The sequence below is a fragment of the Podarcis muralis genome, chromosome 1 (assembly GCF_964188315.1).
Source record: "Podarcis muralis chromosome 1, rPodMur119.hap1.1, whole genome shotgun sequence".
NCBI lineage: Eukaryota > Metazoa > Chordata > Lepidosauria > Squamata > Lacertidae > Podarcis > Podarcis muralis.
In genome coordinates, this window is record NC_135655.1 from 28,601,469 (window position 1) to 28,614,630 (window position 13,162).

A 13,162-nucleotide genomic window follows, 5' to 3' on the forward strand; every position below is an offset into this window, starting at 1 on the left:
GATTGTATCAGGTTTTTCCATGTACACATGGATGAAAATATGTAGCACATCATTGAGCTCATGGAAGTAACTCTAAACAGTGTGAAATTGAGAAGGAGTTTCCCTTCACCTTCCTCCTCCCAGACTCTGCGTGAGATCAGGCAACTGTGCAAATGGATATCTGCCATGAGCATTACAGGTGGAAAGAATCATTGGGAAGAAAGGTGGGGGGGGGCCTGAAATTGATTTATTTATTTTGGTTACAGTATAGCTATTACTTTTTGGGACGCGGGTGGCGCTGTGGGTAAAAGCCTCAGTGCCTAGGGCTTGCCGATCGAAAGGTCGGCGGTTCGAATCCCCGTGGCGGGGTGCGCTCCCATTGTTTGGTCCCAGCGCCTGCCAACCTAGCAGTTCGAAAGCACCCCCGGGTGCAAGTAGATAAATAGGGACCGCTTACTAGCGGGAAGGTAAACGGTGTTCCGTGTGCGGCTCTGGCTCGCCAGAGCAGCGATGTCACGCTGGCCACGTGACCCGGAAGTGTCTCCGGACAGCACTGGCCCCCGGCCTCTTGAGTGAGATGGGCGCACAACCCTAGAGTCTGTCAAGACTGGCCCGTATGGGCAGGGGTACCTTTACCTTTATAGCTATTACTATGATAGACAAAGGACCATGTTCAAAGCGAATATGCCTTTGAGAACCACTTGCTGAGGACAAACAAAAGCTCCCAGGGTCCCTTCCAAGTTATGAGTTCACAGCTCCTGTTGCTGTTCCTCAGAAGCTGACACTGGGAGGCATCCTGCCTTTGATTTGGCTAGTCAGAGGGAAGGGGCAACAGGCTGCTATTTGATTGAGACAGGGAAAGAGACAGAGAATTGAGTGTGGGCCTTGTACACATCTTAAGGTGCAGCCTGTCTCCCTGGGAATCTGACGTGGGAGCAGTGGAAAGGGGTTGTAGCTCAGTGGTAGAGTGTCTGCTTTGCATGCAAGAGGGTCCCAGGTTCAATTCCTGGTATCTCCAGGCAGGTTTGGGAGATACTCCCTGCCTGAAATTTTGCAGAGCCACTGCCAGTTAGTGTGTAGATAATACTGAGCTAGAGGAGCCAGGGGTCTTCTTACCCAGTGGACTTCGGCTGGTGTCTTTATGCTGTGTCTATATGCATCTATGTATATATACACAAACACCTGTAATATTACAAAGCATCTCCAGTGACCTTCTTCCAAAAGGGGCCATACCTGAGCAAGCAGGAACTCCTTTCAGCTCAGTACACTAGGATGTGTGTATCAACAGAATCTGAGGATTCCTGTAAACTTTCCCTCTTAATTTGCACTCCACATCTGCAACCTGCTTCAAACCCCACACATTAAGAGCAAATGAACAGGAGTTTCCCTGCCCAGGGCAGCAGTCAAGCTGTACTTTGTTTGGATGGCCGTCTAAACCAGCGATAGGCTGCTCTCAATGCAAGGGGCCCTTGATGCTGCTGCTGCAGTTATAATTAAACATGGCAGAAGTGGCCCTCTCAGCAGAAATATACAACCGCAAGCTGCCACATTAACATAAAGCAGGGCAGCCAGAAATTATTGCCGCTTCTAATCTCCAAACGCTCAGGAGCCGAGCTGCGTTCAGCGGAATGACCTGTCCACTGTGATGCATTAGCGTTAATGCTCTCCCTCCTTCCCTCATGCGCACACAACATCCCTTTCTGAGCTGAGAGATTTATGCCTTCTGAAATAGAAAGATGCAATATTTTAACTGCCCCTTTTCTCTTCCGACCCCAATTCTCTCTCTCCTCTTTCTTTTCCTAATAAAGTTGGTACAGAAGGGCCAACCCCCTTTTGTGTCAATGCACTTACTCTGCCAGGTGTACTTATCCCAACCAAAGAGTCACACAGGAATGCAAGTATCTTTCTTCCTTTAGAGTGTATTTCTCTGCATCCCCCCCCCCCCCGCAATCTCCTCATTGCTGCCTCAAATCTATTGCCCGAGTCTGGCTGAAGCGATAATTGCTCAGCCAACTGAGAATGCTTGCAGATGGTTTATCCTAATCCCTGATCCAATCCAGTTAAAAGGAACCAGTGCAAAGTCAACTTGTCAGCATTAACTAGATCAACAAGATCTAAATCAACTTAAGTCTTTAAGGTACTTCATATAATAGCAAAATGCTATTATTAACTTCCAGCAAAACTGATTCTTTCTTTCGCTGCCCCGGGCAGTAAAAGTTCTGGGCAGCCTTTTAGAAAGTCAGTTTCCTATATGCAAGGGAACTCTGGAGATACTAAATATTTTGTAAACAGAAATTGTTCTACCACATGTGATTGAGTACAGCAACAGCAGCAGAGGCAGGAGACACCTACTGGAATGCTAGCACAGCAGTATAACTGGTGCCAAGGAGCCTGGGGATTCTAATGTTCCCCAAAACACCTGGCATCCTCTATGGATGTCAGACTTTCTGGAAAGTTTTTCAGTTGAATCCTGTTTGAGTGTTGCCTGCCACTAATTGTTTGAAGTCACAGGAAAGTCTGCCTAGGAGGAAACTGTCTCTCCATGCACAGAGTCAACCTGGGCACCTTTCTTAGCATGCTTATCTATCTCTTTAAGATCAATTGTCTTCACAAACTGCCCTGTAGGATTGGTAATCACCGGAATCAATCCCAGCAAAGAGCCTTCACTAGCTTATAAATCAATTAACACACAATAACCATGATTCCTTGATAATGATGACCCAACAAACAAGGGCATCTTCTGTGTATACTATTGTAAGTAACCATATCAGGAAGGTCCCATTGTGCAAACTGCATATTTGAGTGGTTGTTATCCCTGGGGAATTGGAGCTCCTTTCTGACCGATAGATGCTGACTTTAATGATCAATACTAATGATGTGCAACACCTTCCTTCCAGCTCAAATGCAATTTGGACTACCAATTACCATTTTACTACAGAGACCTAATTTTTAGAGTCTTAATTCTGCCCTTAATGTTTTGGTGCACGTATACTCTCTCTATGCCACTTGGGAGCATTAGTGTGAGTGCAGGTTGGGCAGAAATTCATTGTGCCTCACAAATCCTGGAATGGAGAGCCCATGATTGGATGCTGGGAATTGGAGAATCAGGAGGCACCAGCAGCTCAAGTGGCATTGGCATTGGCAATGTCTGTCTCCCCCGTCGGGCAGAAAGCAGCTACCATTGAACTTGCTTCAGTGCTGCACATCCTCTGTTCTGCCAATAGCATAATGCCGTTATACAAATGTATGGTGCGATCACACTCAGAAACTGTATAGTTCTGACCAGCACACCATGAAAAGGATATTGTGGAGCTGGAAGAGGTTCAGAAAACAGCCATCAAAATGAAACAAAAGCTGGAGCAACATTCCTATGAAGAAAGGTTGCCACGTTTGGGATTGTAAAAATTTAGGCAAAAGGTGAATCAGGGAGGACATGGTTAAGGTATATAAGATTATATAAGGTGTGGAGTAAGTGGGCAGGAGATATTTTTCCTCCCTCACTCATAATACCAGAATTTGGGTTGGCCAATGATGCTGAAATGTTGGAAGATTCAGGACAGAGAGAATAAAGCCCTTTTCACACAGTGTATAGTTAACCTTTGGAATTTGTTCCCACAAGAGGTGAATTTGGCTGGCTTTGAAAGGGGGTTAGGCAAGTTCATGGAGGATAACAGTGGCTGCTTGCATGCCTCTGAATGTCAGCTGCTTGGAGTCACTAGTGCACTTAGGTCCTGGTTTGGGGCTTTCTGTGGGCATCTGGTTGGCCAATAGATAAACCTTTGGTCTAATCTGCAAGGGCTCTTCTTATATTTCTTATCCCACCCCCAATCATTGTCTCCATGTGGAAGTGAAGACTAATGCCAGCGACATCATGGGCTCTTGGTAGAAGCGGGAATTGCGGGAATGGGTGGAATTTGGATTGGAATCAGGAAGCCAGCAGCCACCAATCCACGAAAATACTAAGACTAGACTAAAATGCAACTAATAGAAAGGGAGGAAGGACGATTTCTCAAATCCAGATTGACTAAGGGGTTAGAGCCATCGAATTCTGAGCATGTGCCAGAACCTTGCCAGCCTCATTTGATGAATGCAAACCCAGCAGGTGCATAAGCAGGAGATCCGCTCAAAATACATCACATTATTAATTACAAAGAGTGTAAGAATTTCTAGTAAGGGTGCCCAACTTGTAACAATAATGAGTATGACAAGCAGTGAAGAGTTATGTGATGAGCCTGCAATTTGTGGACTCTGCCAGCATCGCCAGCCAGGATGCCCTATCTTGTTCAGAGCGCAGCAGATAATGAAATGACACTGAGCCGAAATCAGTGTGTGGTTCCTTGCTCACTGTAACTAGAATCAAGATATTCAATAATTCCTTGTCTCTTCCTGCTGGGTGTGGTCTGACTCCAAGCAGAGGGTGGCTGCCTCTCAAGGGATGCACACCTTTTGATGCATGGCTACCTTTCCCGCAATCGGTTTGGAGGTCTTCTAGAGCAAGGGACCTGCCTGCAGTGCCAAACCAAGAGAATGCGAAGCCACCATCTGGGAGAGCTCTTAGCTCACAAGAGGCAAAGAAAGCAGTGGCTAAGGTAGGGCGGGCACAGCTTGGTCTGCCCAGAGGGTGTTCCCTTCCCCCCTTTCCCACTGACTTCTTCTAATTATGCATTTTGGCTGCATTGCCATAACGCCAGCTTTTGGCAATCTCTTTTCTTAAAGAAGAAAAGGGGGAAAAATCAATCAGAGTGAGCTATGGCTCGACAGGTCTGCAGTAAAGCCCAGCCAAGTAGAAAATAGAGCAGCAGTCACACTACAGGATTGAAAAGATGGGGCAAGCAAACTCCATCATTGGGTGCAATTATCTCTCTGCAAACATACAGATATATAACAACAGCAGCAACAACAACAAAAAATCGGCACTGGAATCCCAGGGAGCTTCTCTCTACAGACTGGGCTGCAGCCCTGGGCCATCTGCTGTCTTCCTGACAAGACTGCTAATCTCTCTCTCTCTCTCAGCATTAAATTTCCTGCAGCTTCCCCAGGAAGGGGTAAATAATGCACAGGAGGAAAACGAAATCAAGCATGGGAGATTAACCCCTTGACCCAGTGCAGCTGACCTCCTAAAGCCATTTTCGAGTGGCTCAGATAGCTAACTCCCAAACAGGAAAAGGCTTGTTCACACAATCAAGATCCAGAGTTTGCTGGGGAGCTTGTGATTGAGAAAGAGCAATTTCTGCCTCAGTTTTTATAGAGAAATTATTGGTTGTTCTCATCTAAGCACCCATACTGACAATCTTGGATCATTCACAGTGCCCAGGTGATTGTGCTTCTCCAAGGACTTTTGAACTCTGCACATGAGAGGTCACAGCCCTGGTATGTGCAGACATAAACATGTTATGTATGCAGACAAGAAGCGCAGTTTTGTGAATATCTGCCCTGATGGCAATGTTATCTGCAGCAGTAGCATAAACAGAAGGAAAATGTTAAAACATTTGGGGCCTTCTGCTTTAGAGAAAAGGTGAGAGGATACATGGTAGAAGTGCCTCAAATCATGCGCAGCCTGGAGAATATGGACAGAGAAAAGTTTTTCTCCTTCTCCCATCACACTGGAAGTTGGGCAAATCCAATGAAGCTGAATATTGGAAGGTTAGCCACAATGGCTACGCTCTGCCTTCACTGTTGGAGGCAGTATGCCTGTCAAAAGAGGCAGATTTAGGGCAGCATGAGTGGTTCTTGTTAGGAAATAGTTCCATTCCACCTTAAAAGGGTGTTGTGTGTCACATGCCTGTTTACTTCCAGCTCTCTGGGAACTTCCATGTTTATATATCTTTTGTTCTGGCTGTTTTCCTGGACACGGAGGCAAGCAGTCATGTTTTTCCTTTGTTCTGAACTACGTTGAATAAAGCTGTAAATATGCTCTCCTGTCTGAATCTTTCATTGTGGAGACTCTGTTGAAAGGATGTGCACAGGTCTTGGAATGTCTCTGAGGCTCGTGTCGCTAACTGACTGATGCTGTTCCACAGGAGACCGGTGATCATCCGGAGACGACTGGGGGCCTGCCTGATGCCTCTGTCTCCCTGGCAGTATCCCAACAGTTCTACCACACTGGGCGCTGAACCGAGGGGGCAGCGCAGGACATCACAACAATGACACAGTGAATTGAGCAGAACAGAAGGCGAGAGGCGGGGATGGGGGTTGAATTTTGGCCTTGCACAGGGTGCTGCTGAAAGTTGAAATACCACAGTCCATCCCTGTTGTGGGGAGTGTGCTGTTGTGCAGAGGTCCTGCTTTCAGGCTTCCCCTGGGGATCTTTTGGGTCACTGTGAGAACAGGATGATGGACCAGAGGGGCCCTAGCAGGCTCTTCTTATGTTCTTACCAAAATACACACAAAAAAGGACTGATATTGCAAGTGATTTCATATCAGCTGTTTATAACAATTGTATCTCTAACAATACAACAAAGCAATACGAAAAGCTAATGATCCATAAAGCCACAAATGTAAAGGTTCTAGGAGGTAGCCCTTATACAAATGCAGGCCACTATCATTATTATATTGACATATAGTTGGAAGCCATTTCATTTTTTTCCTTAAATATATTGTTGTCTCCTAGAACTCTTATAGATCTGTAACTGTATGCATCATTAGCCTTTTGCATTAGTTTATGACATTATTATATATACAGTTGTTGATGTGGATTTATTTGCAATATTGTTGCCCCATTTCGTGTGTGGTTTTTTTAATACTATTTGTTGATAAGCCTATTACTATGCAAACTATACAAACCGATTCAGTCCTACTTTGTGTTCTGGACCTGCTCTCTTGCTCTGCAGCAGACACTCACCAAACTAATGCCTGAAAAGTTTGGCACCACACTTTAGCCCCACTCAGCCATTCACACTGGGGCTTAAATAAGCATATGGGGAAGGGAGCGCATGCACAGATATGCTTGCCTTGGGGCAGGGAGCCTCCTGATCTCACAGAGGTCCAAAATGCACAGGAGCCTCTACAAGTGCAGAAGGTCTTTGCCCCAAGGGGTTTTCAATCTAGACAATGTCATAAGAGACAACGGAGGAAGCAGAGAGAAATGGAAGCTGGGTAAATGGGGGAAGAACGTGCAATGATTGCAGTTGCACACACATAGTTCTTTGGCCAAAAGGACATGTGATGCTAAATGCATCATTGCAGTTAACATATCCTTAAGTTACATTACAGCAGGGGTAGCCAATGTGGACCCTCCAGAAGTTGTTGGACTACAACTCCTATCATCCCTCACTAGCCAGGAGCCAGCATGGTGTAGTGGTTAAAAGCGGTGGAGTCGTAATCTGGTGAACCAGGTTCGCTTCCCCACTCCTCCACATGTAGCTGCTGGGTGACCTTGGGCCAGTCACACTCCTCTGAAGTCTCTCAGCCTCACTCACCTCACAGAGTGTTTGTGGTGAGGGAGGAAGGGAAAGGAGATTGTTAGCCATTTTGAGACCCCTTAAAGGGAGTGATAGGGACCTGTGGGTCTTTTCTTGCTCTCGTTTCCCCTCCCCAGCCAAGTTTTGTAGAGGAAAGGAGAGAGAAGACGACCAGCCCTGTCATCTGCACAATGATTAGTTGTGCGGCAAATACATGCAGCTGGCTGAAGGACAATGTGGTATTCTGCTTAGAGTGATGGATCTGGGAACGCCGGGTTCAAATCCCCACTCAGTTCTGAAGCTCACTGGGTGACCCTGGGAACACTCACTGCCTCTCAGCCTAACCTACATCACAGGGTTGTTGTGGAGATTAATTGAGGTGGTGAAGAACAACATAAGGCACCTTGAGCTCTTTGGAGAAAAATGTGGTATAAAAATGCAATAAATAAATAAATAATTGTTTTGAGTGACGAGGCTAATTCACCACTTCTGTTCATTCCAGCTTTCAAGGTCTTAGATTTTGCAGCCATTTTCTCTTCGTTTTCATTTGTACATCTTTAAAAAGAGCTTAAAGGCATAGTTTGGGGGGGGGGGGGAGAAATGGTATTGGAACTAGCCCTTAGATAAAAATGGAACACAGCAAACCTAGAGGAAAAGGGCAGAGATTAGCTTTAAAATGGAGAGTATAGCTCTCGCACTGGCAGATTTAAAGGGTCTGCAAATTGCCCAGGCTAAATTAAGACAATTGCAACACAGGAGAAATGGAGACAAGGGGAAAGCAGTAAGCCGGTGACAGCCAGAGAAGAACAAGGCAGATGAACTTGTCTCTGCCATTGTGACTTTCCCCTGTGCGGGCTCTTGGAGAAGCGTCCGGGATATAGATAGCTCAGTGGAAACTGCTGCTCATCTAGTGGCACTAACTGGGAAGTGCTGACAGTCAGTGTCTGTGTGTGGCCTGCAGGGTTCCAGAATTGCCCTCCTGTGGCCTTGCTCTTTCACACTCCAGTGCACTTCAAGTGAAGCAAAAGTCACCCCCACCCGGTTAGCTGCAGATCAGCAGGACGTGGCTTTCCAGCACAACAGGTAGAGGGATGCCAAAAGGAAAAAAGGCACATGTTTGAGTGCAATTGGGAAGATGGAGAGGCTCCTATGAGGCCAATTGGGAGGCCAGGGAGGAGAGGGAGAGAGAGAGAGAGAGAGAGAGAGAGAGAGAGAGAAGGGGATGTGGCAAATCTGAAGCGACTGAGGTGCATCTGAACATCACCAGCCCTCACCAAGCACAAATCAGTGACAGCAGCATTGCGCTCAGGATAGATTAGCCTGTCCTCTTGGGACATAGTGACATGACAGATGATGATAGGTTCTTTTTGCTAAATAAATAAATAAAATAATTCATGCTAAACGCCATGCATTAGCAGTGGGGAGCTGCCATTTAAGGGAGCTCTTAAAGATATTTCACCAAGACCAACCTTAACGCCTAGGCTGTTTGGGGTTTGGATTAGCAGCTGCAGGCAAGCAGCTGCAGGATCTCCCAGGCTGCCTGTTTGATGGACATTTCTTGCATCTCCAGCTGAGAATCTCTGCCAGAAACTGACAGTCTCTCCAGGAGGTCTCTGTGAACTGAGACCCTCCCCACAACTTGGACTACCCCAGACAGTCCTGCCTAGAAGGACCCTGTAATCACATGACGGTGTCCGAGTCCCTGCCAACATCATTGATAAGCCACTGTGTTCTCAGTAGCTTAGCAGAGCAAGCCTTTCTGTTATTGTGGGGCAGAGACCCTCTTCTGCCTTTAAATGAAGAAACCAAACCCCAGGAAGAGGAGAAAGGGAAAAGAGGGAAGAAAGGAGACTCTGAGGAAGAACTTTCTGACAGTAACAGCTGTTTGAGAATGGAGCAGACTCCCTCGGGAGGTGGCGGGCTCTCCTTCATTGGAGGTTTTTAAATGCAGGTACTGTGGTCACCTGTCAGGGATTCTTTAGGGGTTGATCCAGATGACCCCTGGGGTCTCTTTCAACTCCACAGTTCTACGATTCTATAAGTACTTGACTGCAGGAGGGCACTGGCAAGGAGATAAAGTCCCGTGCTTCCTCGAAAAAATGTTGGCTGCAATGTGTTCTACCTTTAAAAATGGTTCAGAAGCTTCAACTGGTGCAGAATGTAGCAGCTAGGCTGTTGCTGGGAATGGCTGCAAGAACACATATAATACCTGCTGTGAAGCAGCTGCACTGGTTTCCGATTTAAGGAGCTGACATTAATGTTTAAAGCCCTAATTGACCTGAATCTCAAATACCTGAAAAGAGGGCCCCCTTCCCTGCGGACCAGCCTAGGGATTATGTTCAGAGGAGGACACCCTTCGGATGGGCCCACCAATCTCAGAGGTTTAGGGTAGGGGGTGGCAGCTTGTGAGAGGGTCTTCTCTGTGACAGGCGCATGAACGGGAGAATCCCTCTTCACGGAAATGCATGTGGCAAGACCTCATCACAGGTTCTCCTGGTTGATGAAGATGCATCTGTTTACCATGGTGCTTGAAAACCAAAATATTGATTTTGGTGTCCTTCCTGTAATATAGATTATTGAATTGGGGTTTATTAGTGGGGCTGCTTCTCACTGTTTTTATTGCGTTTTATATGCTATAACCAACCTGAAAACCTTCTGGTGAAGGGTAGGTAAGAAAACAACAACAACAGGATAGCAACTTGAAGTGTTCTTGTCTGCCACAGCACCTTTAGTAATGATTACATTCCAACATTTTGTAGTTAAATGGCCTCTTTAATCACATCGTCCCAATTCAGATGTATACACCAGATTCCTGCACAGTGTTACCTCGGGTTAAGTAGTTAATTGGTTCCGGAGGTCCGTTCTTAACCTGAAACTGTTCTTAACCCGAAGTACCACTTTAGCTAATGGGGCCTCCTGCTGCCGCCGTGCCGCCGGAGCATGATTTCTGTTCTCATCCTGAAGCAAAGTTCTTAACCCGAGGTACTATTTCTGGGTTAGAGGAGTCTGTAACCTGAAGTGTATGTAACCTGAAGCGTATGTAACCCAAGGTACCACTGTGTGTGTGTTTTTAGCCCACTTCATGGAAAGACCCACTGGTTTTGTTCAGGGCGAATGCCAAAATTGAAATTCATACTGGATTCCTTGCACATTTAAGCAATGAGGGGTTGGGAAGACACAAGAGTTCAAACAATTTCAGCTACCAATTTCAGTTATAACAAGAACTGCATATACTGTGTGCCACAAGAAAATGATAAAGAAATAAGTAGAAATTCTATACCAGTACATGCTACACTTTGCACCAAAATTAAAATTAAATCTATAAATCCATACAAATGAAATCTATTTGCACATTTTTATCTATTCTATTTTGCATAACATACAGATTCTATTTTTGAGGATAAATACTCAAAACTCATTAATGCAGATTAGTTATCCCATAATAAACTTCACTGATCACATTAGCTTCCCCATCTGGGCAGTGGCAGAAAGGTGCATTTTAGTTTCTGGGGCACAAGAGTTTGCAGCCACAACTTGCTGAAAGTTTTATCCAGGTCGCAACCATTTTATAATCATCATGACTACAAACCTCTTTATGCTTTTAAAGATATGAATTGGAAGATTACACTCATTTGAAGGAACCAGCAATTATGCTCCCATGAATCACTTCTTTCTTACTAATTGCCTGAAACCATAAGTGGTAGAAACTTAGTTAGGCTTTTTCTCAGGAAGCTTCAAATATCAGGATCCTGACCTTTCATGGGGAATTTAGGGGAGAATTGGACCTCACCTTCATCAAATATGAGTTTGTTGGTTAATGATAAAGTGGAGGTAGGAAAAGCATTTGGCAGGGAATAATTGATGGGTTGCTAGGATGCTTAGCCCTCTCTCAGCTCACTGATTCTACCTTGGAGATGCCCCAGGCTTATTTCTGATCTTTGAGACATCTGATAGAGGGATGGGGAAAATACAGCTTGGAGGAAGGGTCTCAAGGGAGAATTGGTGAACAGGGAACAGTGAAACCTTCCTACTGCTGATTCATCTTGGCAAACACCACACACACACTTACACTGTGGCAAGCATGGGATGTGGGGTGGGAACTGCTTGAGTTTGAATACATAGTTCTGTCCTTACAGATTACTGATCATCCATGGAATAGAACCTGTGTCAGTGGTATTTTGTGTTCCAGGCATTCTAACATATCCAGAGTCTTATCTCGGCATTACACACTCCATTCCAAAAACAGCTGTGCTCAGGAATCCTAGCCCTGCAAGCTCTCTCATCCAATTCCTAAACTTTCCACCCTAGGCTCCCAACTCTCACCATTAGGCGAAGCACAGGAGAAGTTAATGTAATGCTCAAGGAAACATCACAAAAACAACCATCTCAACTGGAGATATAGCCACTGGCAATTTCCAATTATTCCCAGGCAGCTTTCAGCATCTCTCTCCCCGTGTCATTTAACGTTATCAGATAATGGGTAGTTCTTTCTCTCTCACACAGCTGCAGTCTAATCCTGCACTCCTATCTGAGTGTGCATGAATCCTCTCTCAAGAGAGCCATCTCCTGAGACTTTCTTGCCCAACCAAAATGCTAAAAGGGGAGGCAGGTAAACTCAGAGGCCACCAGGATTTGTAGTGTGACATTTTCCTTATACCATTCTCTTCCTGCCGGTTTTGCAAACTATAGCACACTGCGCAAAATAAATAAAAACATCTGCAAATGTCAAGCGCAACAGGGCAATCTCTCCACTCGGGGCAGTGGTTGTCGTGTTTTCTTTCTGGGACTGGGAGTTCTGCTGGTCTCTGAGCACAAAGAGATTCTTGCAAACACTTCATGATGGAGATCAGCATTCTTGTGAATACATGTAAGAACTTAAGCTTTTCTGGAGAAGCTCAAGGATCCAGCTAGTTGACGGAACCGGAGAATGAGTCCTCTGAGGAAAGGTTGAAGGAGTTTGGGTTGGAATAGATGACCACTGGGATACCTTCCAACTCTGTGATTTTATGAGTTGGATATATTTAGCCTAGAAAAGATACAATTATGAAGCAATATGCTACTTATATTTCAATATTTGCAGGGATGTCACATAGGTGATGGAACAAACTTGTTTTCTGTTCTACCAAAGCTTCAAATTACAAGGAAATGGTGTTAGGCAGACCTTCCCGAAGGTACCTACTATTTGACAGACTGCCTCAGAAGGTGATGGGCTCTCTTTTGCTGGATGTGTTGAAGCAGAGACTGTATGGCCCTCTATCAGAGATGCTATAGTAGTGAATTTCCTACATTATTATTATTTTGTTGGAAGCCGCCCAAAGTGGCTGGGGAAACCCAGCCAGATGGGTGGGGTAAAGGGTTGCACTAGACGAACTTTGAAGTCTCTTTTGAATCTGCGGGGTGGATTCAATTAATGTGTCCTGCTAGCAGGAGCTTTCCCCCTCTCCTCCCCCTGTACCCCCCAAAGTTGGCTGGGGGGGCAGGAGAAACCTCAGAACTGTGTTCAGGGGCAGTAGAGGGGGCGTTTTATCCAGCAAGCTGAAAAGCTTGCACTGTGGTTGAATTATTGTCACGGCACTATGTTGAATTCATCCCTGCTATTCTATGGGTTGCATTCAACTAAGTCCTACTGAGAATAGATCCATTTAAATTAATGAACCTAAGTAAGGTTCCTAAGTGCTAAGCAGTTGGTCCCTTACCTCTCTTGCCCTGATGATCCATCCGACGATCACCTCCAGGCTTGATTATTGTAACTCACTCTACATGGAGCTGCCCTTGAAACTGAC

At 45.5% G+C, this 13,162-nt stretch overlaps 1 protein-coding gene and 1 non-coding gene across 20 annotated transcripts in view; one reads left to right on the top strand and one right to left on the bottom strand.

Moving 5' to 3' along the window:
* The window catches only part of NRXN3 (neurexin 3), a 1,192,693-nt gene that overhangs the window by 550,871 nt on the left and 628,660 nt on the right, over positions 1-13,162 (bottom strand). The gene's annotated exons all lie outside the window — the stretch shown is intronic.
* TRNAA-UGC (transfer RNA alanine (anticodon UGC)) lies at positions 925-997 on the top strand. The gene has a single exon. It is a non-coding gene; the product is annotated as a tRNA-Ala (tRNA).